At 35.6% G+C, this 18386-nt stretch overlaps 1 protein-coding gene and 1 pseudogene across 1 annotated transcript in view; one reads left to right on the top strand and one right to left on the bottom strand.

Moving 5' to 3' along the window:
• LOC110313698 overlaps positions 1 to 16057 on the top strand; it is a 156614-nt pseudogene extending 140557 nt beyond the window's left edge.
• Il1rapl2 (interleukin 1 receptor accessory protein like 2) overlaps positions 1 to 18386 on the bottom strand; it is a 1246644-nt gene that overhangs the window by 337186 nt on the left and 891072 nt on the right. The gene's annotated exons all lie outside the window — the stretch shown is intronic.

The following is an 18386-nucleotide window of genomic DNA, read 5'->3' as shown; positions in this document are numbered from 1 at the left end:
TTTTTTTTTCATTTTCTTCTTTTTTTTTTCTTTTCTGCTAGCTCCTGAAGGACCTCATATGGGTGGCCCCCACAACTGTTCTTATATCTGAAGTCTCATAGCATGTAATTAGTGAGCATTTTTTTTTAAAGATCTGACAAACACTAGCTAAATGAGGCAAACTTTATAATGTTACAAGAAGTGTGGAAGCAGTGTGAAATCCAAACATATTACTTTGATAATAGAGAAAAGTTTGATGATTAAAGCTAAGTGACATGAAAAAAATCAAACTATACATCTGTGGCTTATGACCACTATTAGATTTCTTTAGTGTTGCAGAGTTGATTTCTATGCTGATGATATAGTTCAGTACTACAGTGTTACATAGCATGTGCGAGGCCTTGAATTCAATCCCCAGCACTGCAAAAAGGTTATCTATGCTAATCTTAGTAACAAGCACCAAGATATCTGCAGAATATTCCAAAGTTGAGGGATGACATTTCTCAGTAGCCTCAACTAGTTAATTTAATTTAACTGTAAACCTGGCACAGTCATGCTTGTTATACAAGGTCTTGTTAGAAACAATTCTCTCTTGCACTGGGGGACTCCTGGGTCTCATTCATCCTTGGGAGCAAGTTCAGTGGTAAAGGTCTTACTTAGTATGCAATCTTCCTGATTCCACCTTTAGCACTTTACACTCATCAATGTTCAGGATGGAGAAATGGCTCAGTGGGTAAAGAGCTTGCTGAACAAACATATGGATCTGACTTTGGTTCCCTAGCACCTATGTAGAAACCAGATGTGTTAGCATTCTCCTGGATCACCAGTACTTGGTGGGGTTAGACACAGGCTGACCAAGGAAGTTTGCTGGCAATATAAGCAACCCAATGAGTTCTTTCTAAGATTAGTGAGAAATCCTATCTCAAGAAATATGGTGGATATCAACAAAAGAATGTACTTGATATAAACCTGTGGCTATCTCTTGTACAATTATGAATGGACATACATGATTAATGCACATACATAACTTGTTTTGGGCTTGCCCTTGTCATAGTGGCATCGTTTGTCTGATTCTGAGAAAACATCTCTCTGGGCTTCAATTTGATCTTCCTACAGCAGCTTCTCAAATATTGGGATTATCAGAAAGCACTACTATTCCTGGCTAGAATTGGGTTTTCAAAAGCCCCACTATATCTTATAGCAATCATATTTTTGTTTTACCAGTATTCCATTTTCAAAAGGGGTCTTCCTCACTAAGCTGATTCTTCTCAATTGGTTGTGTAACTTCAGTTTTACACTGATTTTGTAGACATGGTTCCTCTACCAAGTATAGAATACCACTAATATCCTAATTCTTTCACTTTCTTTGAAATGTGAATATTGATTTCTAATCCCCAACGTGTATGTGCTGAGTGGGATTTCAATAGTTATGTTGAAATAAATCGAATTTTAAACAAAACATTTTGAAACCAGAAATAGAAATTTATGATGGTTCTGGTCTTATTGTATCTTTTTATTCTGTGTTCAGATGCTATCCTTGCAATGCCTGAGATTTTCTGAAAGAAAGCAGAGAAACTGTAGATCTAGTGGAGAGGGGAGGTGGGAGGGTTGGGAGGAGTGGAGGGAGGGGAAATTGTGGTCAGGGTGGAACATAAGAGATAGTAGTGTTAACCTATTTTTAAACTATTTTATTTTTGAGATTGTAATATAATATATTATAATTTCCTCCTTTCCTTTATTTCATTCAAACCTTTCTATGTATCTCACCTATTTCTCTTTCAAATTCATGAATTCCTTTTTCTTTGATTGTTAAGTGGATATATTCCTAAATATATAACTATAGCCCCAGTAAATATAAGGGTACTCATACATATGTATGTGTTTTCAGAGCTGACAAGTTGGATATCAGTTCATTTTGAGATGGATCTTGGGTATGCTAAAACATAATAAAATTCATTTCAAAATGCATTTAAACACATGGTACAATTTTACTCATCATTTCATTATTGATATCTTCTGTCTCATCATTAACATGTACATAATCTCTCCCTTACTACTTCTTTCTTTGAAATGGGACCACATTACACAATACTAGCTGTCTTCCAACTCACTGTTATTTTGCAGTACTTCTGACTCTGCCTTCTGAGGACTGGTATTACAAACATGTGCCCTCATGCTCATCAATCTCCATGGGTACAATGGGAAGGAAGAGACAGTAATAAGACAGATTTATCTTGATTTTAAACCTCGCTTTGAGAATTGGTTTTATGATGCATTATTTTGACCTTCTCTGTATTGTATATTTTGAGTTGATGGCTATCCCACCTCTTTTTCACAGTTCATTGAGGCTGTAAACAAGAAGCAATGTGCACTAGCATACCCTGAAAATTATACAGTGTTGAAAAGGTCAAAGGACTAGAGCTGAATGATGCTATTTGTAATTTACAGACTATATGAGGCATGCAACTGCAAGCAAGTCATTCTCTCGACAGATAGAATAAGCAAACATAAAATGGCACTGCATGAATCCATTTGGGAAGCAGACACTCAAAATAAAACATAACCACAACTCAATGTCTTCCTTGGTTTCTTAAGATGGCATAGCATCTATTTTTTCCCTCGACGGATAAAATAAAGTTTGTTATATTCCTTAGAAACAAGCTATATGGCATTTAAATGTTACTTAGAAAATGTGGAATAGAGAAAAATACCCAAGTATATTGATCCCCCCTCCTTTAGGAAAAGAGAGGTAAAAGAATGCTTCATAAAAAGCACTGGTTGGGAATAACTGCTTGGGATATTGTGTGTTCTGTGGATTTATGTGACGGTTATGCCTTTTCTCTTGGGGCTTGAGTTTCTTCACAAGAAAAACAATGTGAATGGATCATAAGTTCTCTTAAGAGTGCCCTACCTTGAAAAATCTGGACTTCTCATTTGATCATGCAATTTATAATCCTAATCTCCTTCCAGACTTTTCCATAATCGAGTTTTGCAAGACTCACTACTGACCATTGTATGCATGTAATTCCTTCTTTTGAAAGGTGGGGGCCATTTTGTCTCCTCTTAAGTCTGTGCTGGACTTGGGAGTCCCTTTGACCAATATATTGGGGCAGTGCTCAACTATTCAAAGTCTAGTCCTTGACAGAATTGACATCATCTGCCTTAGTAGAAAGCCTTTCAGCTAAACAGATCTCCACTTAAAAGAACAGATAATACTGAAACATACTTTGGACATAGATAGAGAAGCAACTTAAATTGTATCTGTGTTAGAAGAGCACCAAAGCCCCCGAATTTTCAGTGACACTATGGTTTGACCATAATCAAATTTATTCACAGAAAAAGAACTGAATAAATGCTAACAGAATCAGGTCAATTACTGAATTATTATTTTCAAACCTCTAAATCTGGAACAGGTAAATTTATAAAGTAATAAGTCATGGGACAGTTTTTAATAATATATTATCATTCTCACCTAACTATGCACAACCTATCACAAAATCTGCTACATCGCAAAATTATTAGACAGGAACTACATTTCTATAGTTCATTTCTAGCTTGTAACCTTATATCTAAGACATAGAAGTTTAATTTTAAGTGAGTATTCTTAATCTCACACATGGAAACAACCACACTTTTCTTTTTCTGAACAGATCACTTCATGTTGCCTTTATCACTTGGCAGAAATTATACAATATTATTTTAACTAGAGCCCTCATAAACGAAACTGTGTGGAAGAATGTACAGGAATTCTGTGTGCTACTTTGGCAACCATTTTGTCAGGTGTGAAATTAATTCAAGATAAAATGTTAAAAATAAAGGTATATATAATTAGCATCATCAGCCATCTTTGGTAGTAGTGTTTCTTTGAGATTCTGCATGACATAATCACAGTTCATCTATCTGGCCTTGCTATATGCCACCCTTATGTAGATCATTGCAAATTCTAATGCTCTAGCTATATTAGACTTAAGACATGCAAAAATGGCTGGTCTTTTCTTCTTCTGTAAGACCTTAATATATGCTATTTCCGTTTAAAAAACATATGTCTCCTCTTTTTTTCATATGACATTTCTTACTCATCCTTAAAGTTTATGCTTTTGTACTTTCTAAATCCAGGCATCTTGACCCATCCACACATAGACATTCTTACTTTCTATTTAAACACTTAATAATAATTTAAAATGTTACATTCATGAAAATAGTAAGTTAATTTACTTATTCTCTCCCCTGCTGGGACAATAAAAGTCATAAGGAGAAAAAAAATGTATTACTTATACCCCCAGGGTTCAGAAAAGTGTTTGTTTTATAGTTAGAGATCAATAATTTTTGTTGCATGATTTCAACCTAATAAATCATTGCTTAAATAATATGTTATATGAATTACTATTTAAATATATGCAAATTATAGTACTTTTACAAAAGTCATGTTTGGTGACATAAAAAATGATCTCCAGGAAAAGAATGGAGTGTGAGAACTTATTTCACAGCTCTACACAGACCAAAGATTAAATCATCCCATATCACTCTACCAGTACCTAACGATGTAAGGATCGTAATATGAATGGTCCTCTTTTATTAACTGGTACAAAATAACAATATGTTAATTTATTCAGTACTTCCTGATTGTCTATCAGCTGAACTATATGTTTGCTTCTCTGTGGATATACGACATCTTCATTTCCATGTATGAGGTACTAGAAATTGTACACAGTTGCATCATAGATCAAAACTAAATATAATCCAGGTGATGTCACTTGTATATAAAAATAATCTTGAAACTCAATTTATAATTATTGACAACCTATTTAATGTGCCAAAATAGCCCATTTTCTCTCTATTGTTTTTTTTTTTTAAAGAGGAAGGGCTGGTTAAGTAAGGAAAGTAACTCAAATTACAATGGTTCACACTAGTCCTTCAGTGATTCACACATATACTCCTAATATTACATTGCTCACTATTTGCTTTCCTCAGAACTATGGCAAAACAAAATATTTTTATTATGCTTTAATTATAAATTGATATTTCTTCATAAATACAGATTGATTGTATAAATACATTGGACTTTAGAATTTACAGGTACTAAGGATATATTTCTGTCAAAGAAGACAACTAAAATTAGTAATTCCTTATGTTCTCAGGAAATGGAAGAAAAAACAAAACAGTACTTGACATGAATCTCAGTTTTGAAAGGTTCTTCATATGTACACAGGGATTTCTATTCCTGAACTTGGAAAGCAGGACGTGTAGATTCAGCTCCAAGGTTAAAGCTCAAATGTACAAAAACTCTTCCTTCTTAAAAGCTGCTTGAGACCTGCCTATGTTTGTCTACCGATGTGTTTCTCCAACAATTTAAATTACATGAAAATTCTCATACGCAGGATTCCAGGTACTCAGATTTTGGCTTGTCAAACTTTCTACTCTGGAAATAAACTTTTTATGTCTCATCCTACTATTAACTGTCCTTTGAACCTAGATGTAAGTAGGCATGCCATTATGGATGGAACAATGTATACTTTGCAAGCTGTGTGCTTAAATATAATGCCTGTGAACATAATTTTTTTTTGAAAAAAGGAGTCTTTTCAGAATTTGAATGAGGTTAAGCTATGACAAAGTGAACCCCATAATACAATGGATTGTGATGAGAAGATGAAATTTTACACACAGAAAGACTACACACAGAAAGACAGTTGGGCAAAAGGTTGGAGAAATATAAATTTCATTCTCCTTTGGTGCTGTCACAATAAACCAACACCACTAAGAGAGTGCTTTTAGACATCTGGTCTCAAAGACTGGAATACAAAACGCTTATGTCATTTTTTTGCTACTCAGCTTGTAGCCCTTTTTGAAAGCTTCTCTAGGAAGCTGGCTCATAGAGTAATGGAGGACACCTGGGAGTAAAAGGCAGCCTTTCCAAATGCGTAGGATATACCTATAGATGACACAGCACTGTATTCCTCTGGTGACCAACTCATGAGACACTAAACTTAGACCTAGCCAAAACTTCTGGGTACTTTTCATTATCCAGGAAGAAAGCTGGTCATTTTTTTCTCTTACATAGAGAACTGGAAATTCTAGTCTACCAAGACCAAAGGGAGTTAATAAAACATTGTGTAATGCAGTAGCCTTTGCCTGATTGAAGTAATACAATTAATTAATTGGGAAGTTTTTCAAAGGCTCAATATTTGAAAATGCCATCAACAATTCCCTATGGAAGAGTACAAATAGACTAAGCAATTAAGTGACTGCAATCAAAAAAACCTGATCCTTTCATTATGGTCCACTAATCCTGAATTTAGCAGATGGGTCCTGATTAATGGACTTGAAAAGTAAATGATCCAAAACGTTCCTACAGGAAAAAGAATATAGTAGAAAAGGTATATATTTTTCATATCTCTATTTAACTGTATTAATCATGCAATCTCAAGCTTACTATTATTTATACTTTCTATATTTTCGTAAAATTTAAATTGTTCACACTGCTTGCAAAAATTCTTGGGATAAAAAGTGCTCAATTATTGCTCTAGAGAGCAGCTAATGAAAACAAGACCATTAATTACTAAAGAAGAAATCAAAAGTTTTAAGACTGTCCTCAGCCCAATGCCACAAGTGGATAAAAATCAAGTATTCAGTGTGATTCAGAGAAGAAAATATGCTTAGTTAACTGAATTTACACTTTTAAAAACATCAATTTTGGTTAAAGTGGTTTGTGTTGGTTGATGGGACCTACACCTTGTCAAAAATTTAGGCTGGTATTTATCCCTGATATCTAGGCACTATTAGTCCTACTTTTCTTAAAGACAGAAAAGTGAATGATTTATTTATCACTGACCACGGAACAAATGATTATGGGCTCTTTCACATAGTAACTCCTGTGAAAAGGGTTGGGGAGTTTATCTAACCACAAGTTTAAAAGACGAGCCAACAGTGTGATGTGGCTGCTGAATAAGCTCACACAATTTCAAGCTACATTTATAAGGATAATGATACCTTCTATGAATGTGCTGTTTTATACTGTAAAAAGTGCTTGCAGATGGATGATCTCATTTCCACAGAAGCTGGAATATAGGAAGTCAGTTGTCCTACGTTCTAAGGGAGTTATGTATCTCTGGTATATGGACTCATATTTTGAGAATCACACTGACATTCTTTGTTATAATAGATCCAGAAAAAAGAAGACATAATGGTCTTACTATTATATCATATATTAGCATATTCAGCTATTGGAGGAACTAAGTGGATTCTGTCTTATAGGAAAAGATTATATCTCAACGTAAAGAAAAATTTTGCACAGAAAAGTTGTACAGTAATCAAACAGGCTGCTCTCTAGAAAGAGTGATTCTTGATTGTTATAGGAGTCTTTTTTGAGACAAGACTCTTAGGGATGTTCCCATAGGTAATTCTACATTGCCTCATTAAAACCAAAACTCATCTAAGTTTCTAAAGGCTTTTTTTGTGAACTTATGAGTTTTATCAGGGTTTCAAAGAGGAATAAGTTTGAGGGGTTATTTACAGGGACCAAAAATGATTCATAGAAAGTTGCATCACCAAAGCTCACACTAACACGGAGGACAGCTCACAAAAGCTTGAAATCTGGAGTACATGAACAACTTGTAGAAAGCTCAAAAAGTCAGAAACTATCTTTCAGGCAGCCCAGTTGGTCTGAGCCTCCTACACATATTTTAGTGGATCAGTCTCTTAATTTAGGGGTGGGGTGGTAGTCAGATTGTCTCTGTTTCTTTCCAACCGCTTGACCAGTCTGAGTCTCTTATAGCAACTTAACTTATCTGATAGTGCCTATAAGTAGTCCTTACAGTGAAACTTTTATTGGAATTACACTGGATCACTAAATTGGGGATAACAAAATGTGGTTGGTAGTGATATCTTGTTTACTTGGCTATATGTGTATAGGAATTACCGGAGGAGATTTTGAAAGATTATGTGAGAATGGTTAAAAAAAAAACTGGAGCTACATAGAAAGTTATTTGAATACCCAACCAGACTCTATGTTATCAAGAAGTAAATATTTTCCATTAAGCCATTGTGACCTTTGGTTTTTAAAAATATTAGTTATAATCATACTTACAAATAAAACCACCCAGTTTCCTTCCTATCTAGAAATATTTTTTTACTTCTTAATCTCTTTAGACAGCTAACTATGGATGTAGTCCTGGCAGTAACCAAAGATGACCTTGAACTTCAGAATTTCTTTCCTACTTTGCCAAAGTAAAGGGCTAGGACCACGGGGGTGGTGCCGCCATGCTCAATGTATACAGTATGTACACTTCATGAATGCCTCATGAATGTCGGCTCTATACCAACTAACAGAAATCTTCAGCTTCCTGAAAGCTACAAATGTAATCCTCTCTAAAGTTGAATTTTGAAAATGTAGAATAATTTATTTACAAGGCTGAAGTTAGGGATATTGTTGGATCATTTTAGTTATCACAGAAAAGCAGAAATCTTAACTGTGCTTCTCACAAATTCATGTATTTATTCATCTACATGTCTGTGCATATATACATGAAACACAATTTACTAAGCCTCAGACACTGTACTTACTGCTAGGAATGAAATAACCAAAATCCCTAATTGTAAAGACTGAAGTCTAGTAAAGGGAGACAGATATACCAATAAGTAAATGCCCAACATACTGAGACAGAAGAATGAAAAAGATGGAGTAAGGGTAAATTCTCCCTGTGACTGGGGGTCAGTAATAATGAAAGGTACCCTAGGCAGTTGACCATAAGCTAGAAGGTAGGAATGAGAGAGGGGATGAGTGAGCACATGAACGCAAGCACGAACTTGGCTATAACTGAAATACTGGGCGCAAGAAGAGAATGGGACTAAAGTAGATAGATGACAGCCTCTGAACAAGGTAAGGATTCTTCTTTTTTTTTTTTTTTTTTTTTGCTAGCTAAGTGAAAGGGAGGAAATTGGATGAGTGAGTGAAGGGAACTGAGGTTAGAATGTACTGTATGAGAGATTAATGAATAAATAAAAGAAAAGAAAAAGAAAATTACTAATGCTAGTAAACTAGAAGAGACAGACGATACAATTCGCATTTTCATTTTGCTAGGCAGTGATAACCCCATAGAACTAGAGGCAAAGAGACCAGTTTGCAAATGCATTGACACAGAAAAAGATTTTCTGAACAGGGACACTGTTAGCATGGACACTAAGATCAATAACTAATTAATGGAACCTCATGAAACTGAAAAGCTTCAGCACAGGATAGTGTCATTCGACAAAGCAGAAGCCTACCAAATGGAATATATATATATATATATATATATATATATATATATATATATATATATATATATATATCAGCCACACATCCACGAGGTCTAATATACAAAATATAAAAATAACTTTAAAAAACTAGACATAAGAAAAATCCAATTAAAAATGAGGTACAGATCTAAGCAGAAAATTCTCTATCCATGAAACTCAGATGGCTGAGAAACAATTAAATGTTCAACATTCTTGACCATCAGGGAAACATAAACCAAAACTACTTTGAGAGTTAACCTTACACATGTAAGAATGTCAAAGATTAATAAAGGAAGTGACGGCTCATGCTGGTGAGGATGTGGATTAAGGGAAACACTTGGCCATTGCTGGTGGGAGTGCAAACTGAGACAGCCATTACAGAAATCAATGTGGTAGTTCCTTAGGAAGGCGAGAATCAATCAACCTCAAGATCCAAAAATATCTCTCTTGGGCATGTACCCAAAGGATATTCCATTCTACCATTGAGACACTTTCTCAACTATGTTAATTGCTGCTATATTCATAATAGCCAGAAATTGCAACCAAATAAGATGTTTCTCAACAGAAGAATGGATAAAGAAATTGTGGTTCGTTTACACAATGGTGTATTATTCAGCAGTCAAAAAAGAAAGACATTATTAAATTTGCAGGCAAATTGGTGGAACTAGGAAAAAAATCATCCTGCATGAAGCAACCCAAACCAGAAAGACAAATATGGTATTTATTTACTTATACTAGGATATTAGAAGTTAATACAACAATAACCATTGTACAATCCATAAAACCACAAAGATTAGTTACAGAATGAGGGGCTGGGGGACCAGATCTATCTAGGAATGGGAAACGGACTATACAGTTTTGGAAGTATGCAGGGGGCTGGAAAAGGAGGATAAAGTAGAACATGTTTTGTTTGTGTGTGTGTGTGTGTGTGTGTGTGTGTGTGTGTGTGTGTGTCTGTATGCACATGAAAGGGGGTTAGATCAGCTTATCCTATACAATCTACATAGTCTTAAAATGAATGCCTGAATGGAGAGGCCAAGCATATGGTAGCTGTAAACTTCACAAGACTAGGAGCCTCAGCACTTCCAATCTGGTACAGAAAGCCTGGAGGGATGCTGGAGAAGCACTAGTCTTACAGTGCATGTTTGGAACCTGAAGAAGATGAGTTGCAATACAACTAAAGGAATACAGCAGCAGCAGATGCCTCTACAAGATAAATCAATTTCCTAGCCAGAGAGAAGGCAGGCAAGCAAAGCAAAGCTTCCTTTCACCACTTGATTCTGTTTATATTGCCATAGCACATCAAAGTGGGTCTTCTTGCTTCATATAGTTGATCGTGTGGATAGCTATTTAGTCAATTTCAGATCTGTTAAGCAGACAATCGCGATTTACCATCACAATATTATTTTCCATTTCTACAGAATGTAAAATCAAAAATTTTATAGGTATTTTAATGATGTCTACTCTTACTTTGGAAATTTTAACAATATTAAATCTTCTAACTGGTGAAACAGATATCTTTCCATTTATTTATGCCTTTAACCTTTAAAAAATGCACGTGAGTGCTTTGATTGCACATATGCATGTGTACCATGTTCGTGTCTGGTGTCCATGAAGAGCACAAAAAGGTTTCAGATTCCCTAGAACTAGAGTTGCAGATGGTTGTACGCTGTCATAGAGGAGCTGAGAATTAAACCTCATCCCACAGCTGCCTTTTTATTTTCAGTAGTCTTTTATAGTTTCCCATGTACATTGCTTTTACCTACAGAACAAAATGGGTTTCAGAGCATTTTATTATTTTTACACTATCTTTAAATGACAATTTCTTAGTTTGCCTTTTAGATTGTTCAGTGATAGACTGTAAAAGCACAAATGCTTTCTTTTATTATTTATTCCATGTCTTGAAGCTTTGCTTAGTTATGTGATCTAATGTCTTTTTTTTTAAACCTAAAAGTATTCTTCTACCAAGAAGACCATGTCATATTAGGATACTTGTATAGTTTGTCCAGGTTTAAAGGTATCTCTTATTTCCCTTTTTTTATTGGTTGTATTGGTTAGGACTCCATGTACTATGTTTAGGAAAAATATCAGATTGAGGATCTTATCCTTATCTTATAGGAAAAGTTTTCAGTTTCTCAACATTCAGTATATAATTTAAGCTATGAGTTTTTCATATATGACCTTTATTCTGTTCAAGTAATTTCTTTCCACTTCTAATTTGTTCCATATGTTTTTATCATGAAAGGTTGTTGAGATTTTTCAAAAGCTTCACCCACAGCTATTAAGATACTTATGCGATTTTCATATGGTGAGCCATCTGTACATTCCAGGGTAAATCCAAATTGGTCATGGTGTATAATCCTTTTAACATGCAATTGAATTCAGGTTGCTGGTATTTTATTGAAGACTTTTAAACTTATAATCATCAAGAATATTGATTAGACTGTAGTTTTTTAGCAATTTCGTGGCCTGGTCTTAATAGTTGAGTAATGTTGGTCTAGTAGAATGTCTTTAGAAGTGTCTCCATGTCTTAAACATTCTAGAAATATTGAGTATTCCTAATAATTCTGTGAATGTTAACTAGAATTATCGAGTACTACCATGGGATACTGGATTTTCTTGGTTGTGATACTTTTTATTATTGATGTAGTAATCACATTCAATAGTATTTGTTCAAAGTTTCTATTTATTTATTTATGATTTAGCTTGCTTGGTTCATGTTTTTTAGGAATTTATCCATTACCTTCAAATTATTCAAATTTTTCTCTATACAGTTTTAAAACCACAGAAGTAACAAAAAGATGTGTCATCAGTTATTTCTATGCATTTATTTCTGGTTTTATTTATTCATTTATTTATTTGAGTGCATTCTTCTATACTGAGGACTGAATCCAGCTTCAAATCTTACATTCTAGGCAAAAGCTATACCAGCTATACTGGTTCTTTCCTCGTAAACTATTAAGAGCTTGTCAGTCATATCAATGTCTTAATACTGAAACAGCTCCTAGTATGAATGATATTTTTCAATTTTATTTTTTATTCTCTATTTTTATTATTTCCTTTCCTTCCTCTTCATCCTGTAACACTCACTCTTCTTCCTCCTCTTCCTCCTCTTCTCAAATTGGGTACTTATGCATGGTTTGTTATTTTGAAGTATAAAACTAGGTTGTTACTAGATTTTTGTTTTAATTAGGTTATTAAAAAGTATAAACTTTCTTTTTATTACAATGTATTAACTGTACAAATAGATTTTATTATGATATCTCAGAGTATGCATGTAGTGTATTTAGTCATATTAACTCACTATATTGACTTTTGCCACATGTTCTCAGACCCTGATTCTACATATGACATAAAACATGGGATTCTTGTTTTGATGACACTAGCTTTTTTATCATAAAACTAAAATGTTAGTACTATATTTGTTGTATCTCATAAATTTTAATATGCTGTATTTTTATCTCCTTTGTCTTAAGATGTTACTTGCTCCTTTGGATTGCTTCTTCAAACCAGTCGATGTTCAAAGGCATTCTTTACTTTCCACGTATGAATTTTATCTTTGTTTCAAATATTTTGATTTCTATTTTCATTCCATGATGAAAAAAATGTTACCTAGTAATTTGAGCCTTCTTAAATGTGTAAATAATTGTCTTAGGACATAGCATGTGACAAAACCTGGGAAAGGTTCCAGCTGTAGTTTTAAAAGAATGTATCATCTGTTGGATGGTATTTCAGTGTGGTACAGAAAGCTTTTTATATATGTCACTGAACCATTTGGGTTATAGCATCTCTCTCTCTCTCTCTCTCTCTCTCTCTCTCTCTCTCTCTCTCTCTCTGTGTGTGTGTGTGTGTGTGTGCATGTATACACATGTGTGTTTTAAGTAAAGAGAAATAGAGTTCAAGTTAGAGTCAGAGAAATACTGAGAGAGGGAAGGAGGCCATGAAAACAGGAAAAGGTATTTGGAAGGTAGAATGGGATCAGAACAAAAGAGAAATGAAACAAGAGGGGACAAATATAAACAAAGTGTGTTATTCATGTTTAGATATGTCACTATGAAATCCATTATTCTGTAGACTACCAAGAAGCTAATTAAAAATGTAAGGTTAATTAAACTGCTTTAAGTATATAGAACAGTTGAATGGGTTCAGAAAAAAAAAAACTGCACTAAGTTATCGATTGAGCTCAGAGGTAGAAATTTTGCTTAGCACACATAAGGCCCTTGGTTAAATCCCCAGAACCACAAACTGTGTGAAAATAAAATTAGATGCCAATATATGCTGTCTATAAGAGACTTGCATTTGATTTAAGTGTGCAGATAGATGGAAAGAAAAAGGAAAGGTGACGGTGAAGCAAAGTTTCCTTGCTGGTTTTCCATCTCAGTATTCTATGCATTATTGAAAATGAACCTGAGTTCTCCAACAGTGTCACGAGCATTTGGCTTCTATGTTTCGATGTTTGGAACTTGGGTTCACATGTATTGATAACTGCCATGTAGGACTTGAGAAAGAAAAATTTTGCTATTATACAATAGTCTTCCTTGGCTCAATGACATTTTCTGAGTTAAAATATATTTTTCTGTGACATCTAGGACTAGCCATGTTTTCATTTGATTATATCTAATATTTTCCATCCTTTCTCTTTCCATCTATGCAGGGTTACAGAGGGAAAGAACCTGTATATGTTGCTGGCAAATGAATGCAGTCACTACAGAAATCTGTATGGGGTTCAAAGAGGTCACAACCTAAAATATATCAATTAATTATTCAACTATATTCTTTAGAGTATGAGCCTGTTAACTTGTACGTTAGCACATTCTTATATTCTGACTAGAGATGATTACCCATAGGAAGGGCTTATTACTATTACTCTATTATTTTCTGACTGATCTGTCCCACGATTACCTCTTGTTATTTGATAATGTAAGCCTGTACCCATTCTCATTGGCAGTAAACACAAAATTTTCCTGTGTTCATTCAGTAGCTCAATGATCATTTTAATTATTTTTTTCATTTAATTGTTATATGTCCTTTTATTCAGATCCAGCTTATACATATTTATTTGATTAGTCTGATTAGGTCATATGCCTTTGTTTGTTCAGGTGCCTTATAGCATTGTGTTGGAGTGCACAGTGGTTATAGACCAAAATAGAAGAAAGACCTGCAATTACCCAGTTCAACCGGAAAGTCTTCTAGGTCCTTTTTCAATGATATTTGTCTTTTCTGGGCTTGTGTTTATCATTTTTCAGTTAGAGAACTTTTTCAGCGTTTTTCCCAAGAATGTGAAACCTATTTATCCTTCTTGTGTCAGTCTGTAGGGCTAAGCACGTAAGGGTTGTTGATTCCATTCACATTCAGTGATGAGAGTTAGAAATAAGTCTGTTGTGAAGCCTTCACACAGAATCAGAATATTAGATTTACAGGAAGAGATATCAGAAAGGGAGACTGATAGTTATGTTTACAAGTAAGATATACAGCAAGGGAGTTGAAAGAAAAAGTAAATATTAATTAAGAAATGAATGCTAGAGCACATGAGATGTCTGCCAGCAGGGCTGTGCATCCTGAGCTCGAGGGGCAGCCAAGGGGTCCTTGTCCATTGAGGCTGGGTCATGAGCCATTGGGCTCTTCTTCTGGCCCCTCAGCACCAAGGATGAGGAGGAATAGCCTATCAAAATCCTGTCGCTGTGCATGAACTGTTTCTGGAATGGCATGATGTGACTTCTGCTCACCAAGCTTGCCTTCTGTGAGCACCGTGCCTGGAACAACATGGAGATCCAATCAGCAGGCAGGATCCAGAAACAGGGAGTGTGCTACCCCTTAACCATTAGAGACCAAGAGAACATGAACAGAGAAGATATGAAGACAGACTCAGCCACCACAAGGATCCCCAAGCTGTATTTTTGAAATTCCTGCTTTCAGCTACAAGGGAGCTAATGACTACTATTATAGGACTGATCAGTAGTGCAGTCTCTGGCCTGGAACAGGACCAGCCCACAGGACAGGCAATGGAATGTGCCATAACAGAAAGAATTGATGAGTTCATCGGCACAATGAAGGACCTAAAGCAAATGACTTGGTGATCACATACTACAGCCGGACTCCACAGCAAGCTGAGATGCTGTGGCTCCAAGCAGAAGAACCTGAAAATTTCACAAGAGAATGACCTTAGAAACAAAGTGTTCCATTTCAATACAAACTGCCGAGAGTACAATGCTCCAGCTCAAACCAACATGAAGCTTGTCCAAAATCTCCCTACTTTAAAGAGGTTATGATCATGGACACCAACTGTGAGAATCATAGGCATCAGAATAATGAGGTGAAGTCTGGAGAAGCAGTAGAATCCTTGGGTACCAGAACCATCCTTTACATCACAGTTCCCTCAGACATGACCAGAGACCTACTCAAGTCTGACACGTGTACTATGGAAGTCTCCGAGCTTTAGTTTGAACTGGGAATGATTGTCCTTGGGGCCAAGCTCATCACTCTAGAAGAACTGCTGAAAGACATCCGAGAATTGACAACTAGGAACCCATTCACAGTGGATGACAGCTCGAATTCTGACCAGTTGGAGAAACTTCAGGGGCTTAGCTAGAAGTTGGATCATATCATTGAGGTCAAGATGAAGGCCCACTTTATCATGAATGGTCTTGCAGGAAACAGTTACCTGAAGAATGTCTATGCACCTGAAGATGATTCTCAGATGAATGTATAGCCGTACCAGCACACCTTTGACCAAAATGAGGAGCTTGGCCCCAATGACATGAAGACAGAAGGCTATGAGGGAGGCCTGGCCCCACAGTGGCAGTAGTAGGCAGCTCACAGGCCCGCTGCAGCGCCACTCACACCGCAGGGTATTTATCACTATCGGAAATTGATGAGTTTCCAAGCCCCTGCCCATGGTGAGAAAGGATAACACTTGAGCTAGAAATCTAAGCACTCAACTTGAGCAGTTGGTAAAGCAGCTGCAGGCCTAGTGTGTTCCTTGACCTTCTTTTGGAGGTTTCAAGTCAGTGTGAGAAGAACTTCAGAAATACCATGTAGTGTTTTACCTAGCATCACCTTTTGCCTATCAACATTCTGCCCTCCACTGATGGACCTTTGAAATTTGGCAATGTGAAATACAAGTTGCAGCTGGCATGGGCATATGAAGTACTAAGTTTCAGCAAGAGCAAACATCGGAAGGGTGCAGTGGGCACAGGTGAAGAAACTCACATTAAAGTGATGGCTTTTAAACAACAATAAAAAAGAAAAAAAAAAAACAAAGAAATGAATGCCTATGATATTTCAGGTGCCTCAATGGTGCAGCAAATTATATAAAAATTCCAAAGAGTTAAAAGAATTAGAAGAAGTTATAGAATAAAATAATTAAAATATGATTTTAAATATGATTAAAATAGCTTTTGCTAGAGTAGAAGAAGTGGGTATATTTCACTGGCATAAGAAATGAATATAGCGTAACTAAACAGATGTTCCTCCTACAATGTTCAGGCACATGAATGGTGACAGGCCACAAAGGGTGGAGCAGTGTATCTTGTTATATTACAAAACATGTAGAATATGAAGAAGTTGGTAAGTGAAGATGTATATTACTAAGCTTCCCATTCTTGTTGGGGAAAATTATGTGCATCTTCTTACTCCACTACATGGCAATGTCAACTTCATTAATCATCGGATTAGTTACTCTTCTGTTGCTATTATAAGACCCCATGGCCAAGACAACTCAACAACAAAAGGAAGTTTCTATTTGGATTTATGATTCCAGTGGGAAAAAGAGTCAGTCATGGAAACAAACAGCAGACATGGCAGCAGGGACTCAATGGTGAATGTTTACACCCAGAACCATAACCAAAAAGGAGATAGAGAGAGACAAGAGAGAGTGGTGGAGGCTCTGAGCTCTCAAAGCTGACCTTCCTCTAGCAAGGCCACACCTTTTAAGCCTCCACAAACAGCACTAACAACTTGGAACCTATGGGATAATGGTCATTCCAAATGCTGCAGTCATCTATGAATTCTCATTTATTTAGTGAGGGAGATCATTTAGTATATTTACTAAGAAACCTAGTAAGTGTAGGTGCAGATAGGGATAATTTATTGCTAACAAAACCTATGAGAATGATAGAAATAAGAGCAGAGGTACACACTTTAAATAAGACTCCTCCTCTCTCTCTCTTAGATAGAGAGAAAGTGGAAAATATTAAGTGACATTTTCAAATAGAGGGGAAGAACTTAAAGCATTTTACATTGAATTGTCTTGGGTTTTTATTGATTGGATGTAATATTTGGTTTTTAAAATATTTTTATTTTTTTCTTATTAAAATGTAACGTGTTGAAAATCCTGAAAAATAAGAAAGATTTACTTTTTCCTTCTGCTTGGAATTATGACTACTGGGTAAAATTGAAGCACTATGAAGAGTAGATTATTTATACTAAAACAATCTTCATGAAAAAGACAAATGGACAATAAATAATAGAATTATTTATCAGCATATACAGATGTAATGAAAGACATAGTGTTCAGCAGAGACAAGAGTTTCATAGACACCAGAAATTCAAATAACCCCATTAAAAGTGGGGTACAGAGCTAAACAAAGAATTCTCAACTGAGGAATACTGAAGGGTTGAGAAGCCCTTGAAAAAATGTTCAACATCCTTAATCATCCGGGAAATGCAAATCAAAACAACCTTGAGATTCCATCTCATACCAGTCAGAATGGCTAAGATCAAAAATTCAGGTAACAGCAGATGCTGGTGAGTATGTGGAGAAAGAGAAACACTCCTCCATTGCTGGTGGGATTGCAAGCTTGTACAACCACTCAGGAAACCAAAACTGGACATAGTACTACTGGAAGATTCAGCAATAACTCTCCTGGGCATATACCCAGAAGATCTTCCAACTGGTAATAAGGACACATGCTCCACTAGGTTCATAGTAGCCTTATTTATAATAGCCAGAAGCTGGAAAGAACCCAGATGTCCCTCAACAGAAGAATGGATACAGAAAATGTCTTGCATTTACACAATGGAGTACTACTCAGCTATTAAAAACAATGAATTTATGAAATTCTTGGGCAAGTGGATGTATCTGGAGGATATCATCCTTAGTGAGATAACCCAGTCACAAAGAAGTCACTAGATAT

The sequence above is a fragment of the Mus pahari genome, chromosome X (assembly GCF_900095145.1).
Source record: "Mus pahari chromosome X, PAHARI_EIJ_v1.1, whole genome shotgun sequence".
Classification (NCBI taxonomy): Eukaryota; Metazoa; Chordata; class Mammalia; order Rodentia; family Muridae; genus Mus; species Mus pahari.
Note: the sequence above shows the minus strand (reverse complement) of the source record. Positions and strands in the feature narration are given on the sequence as shown.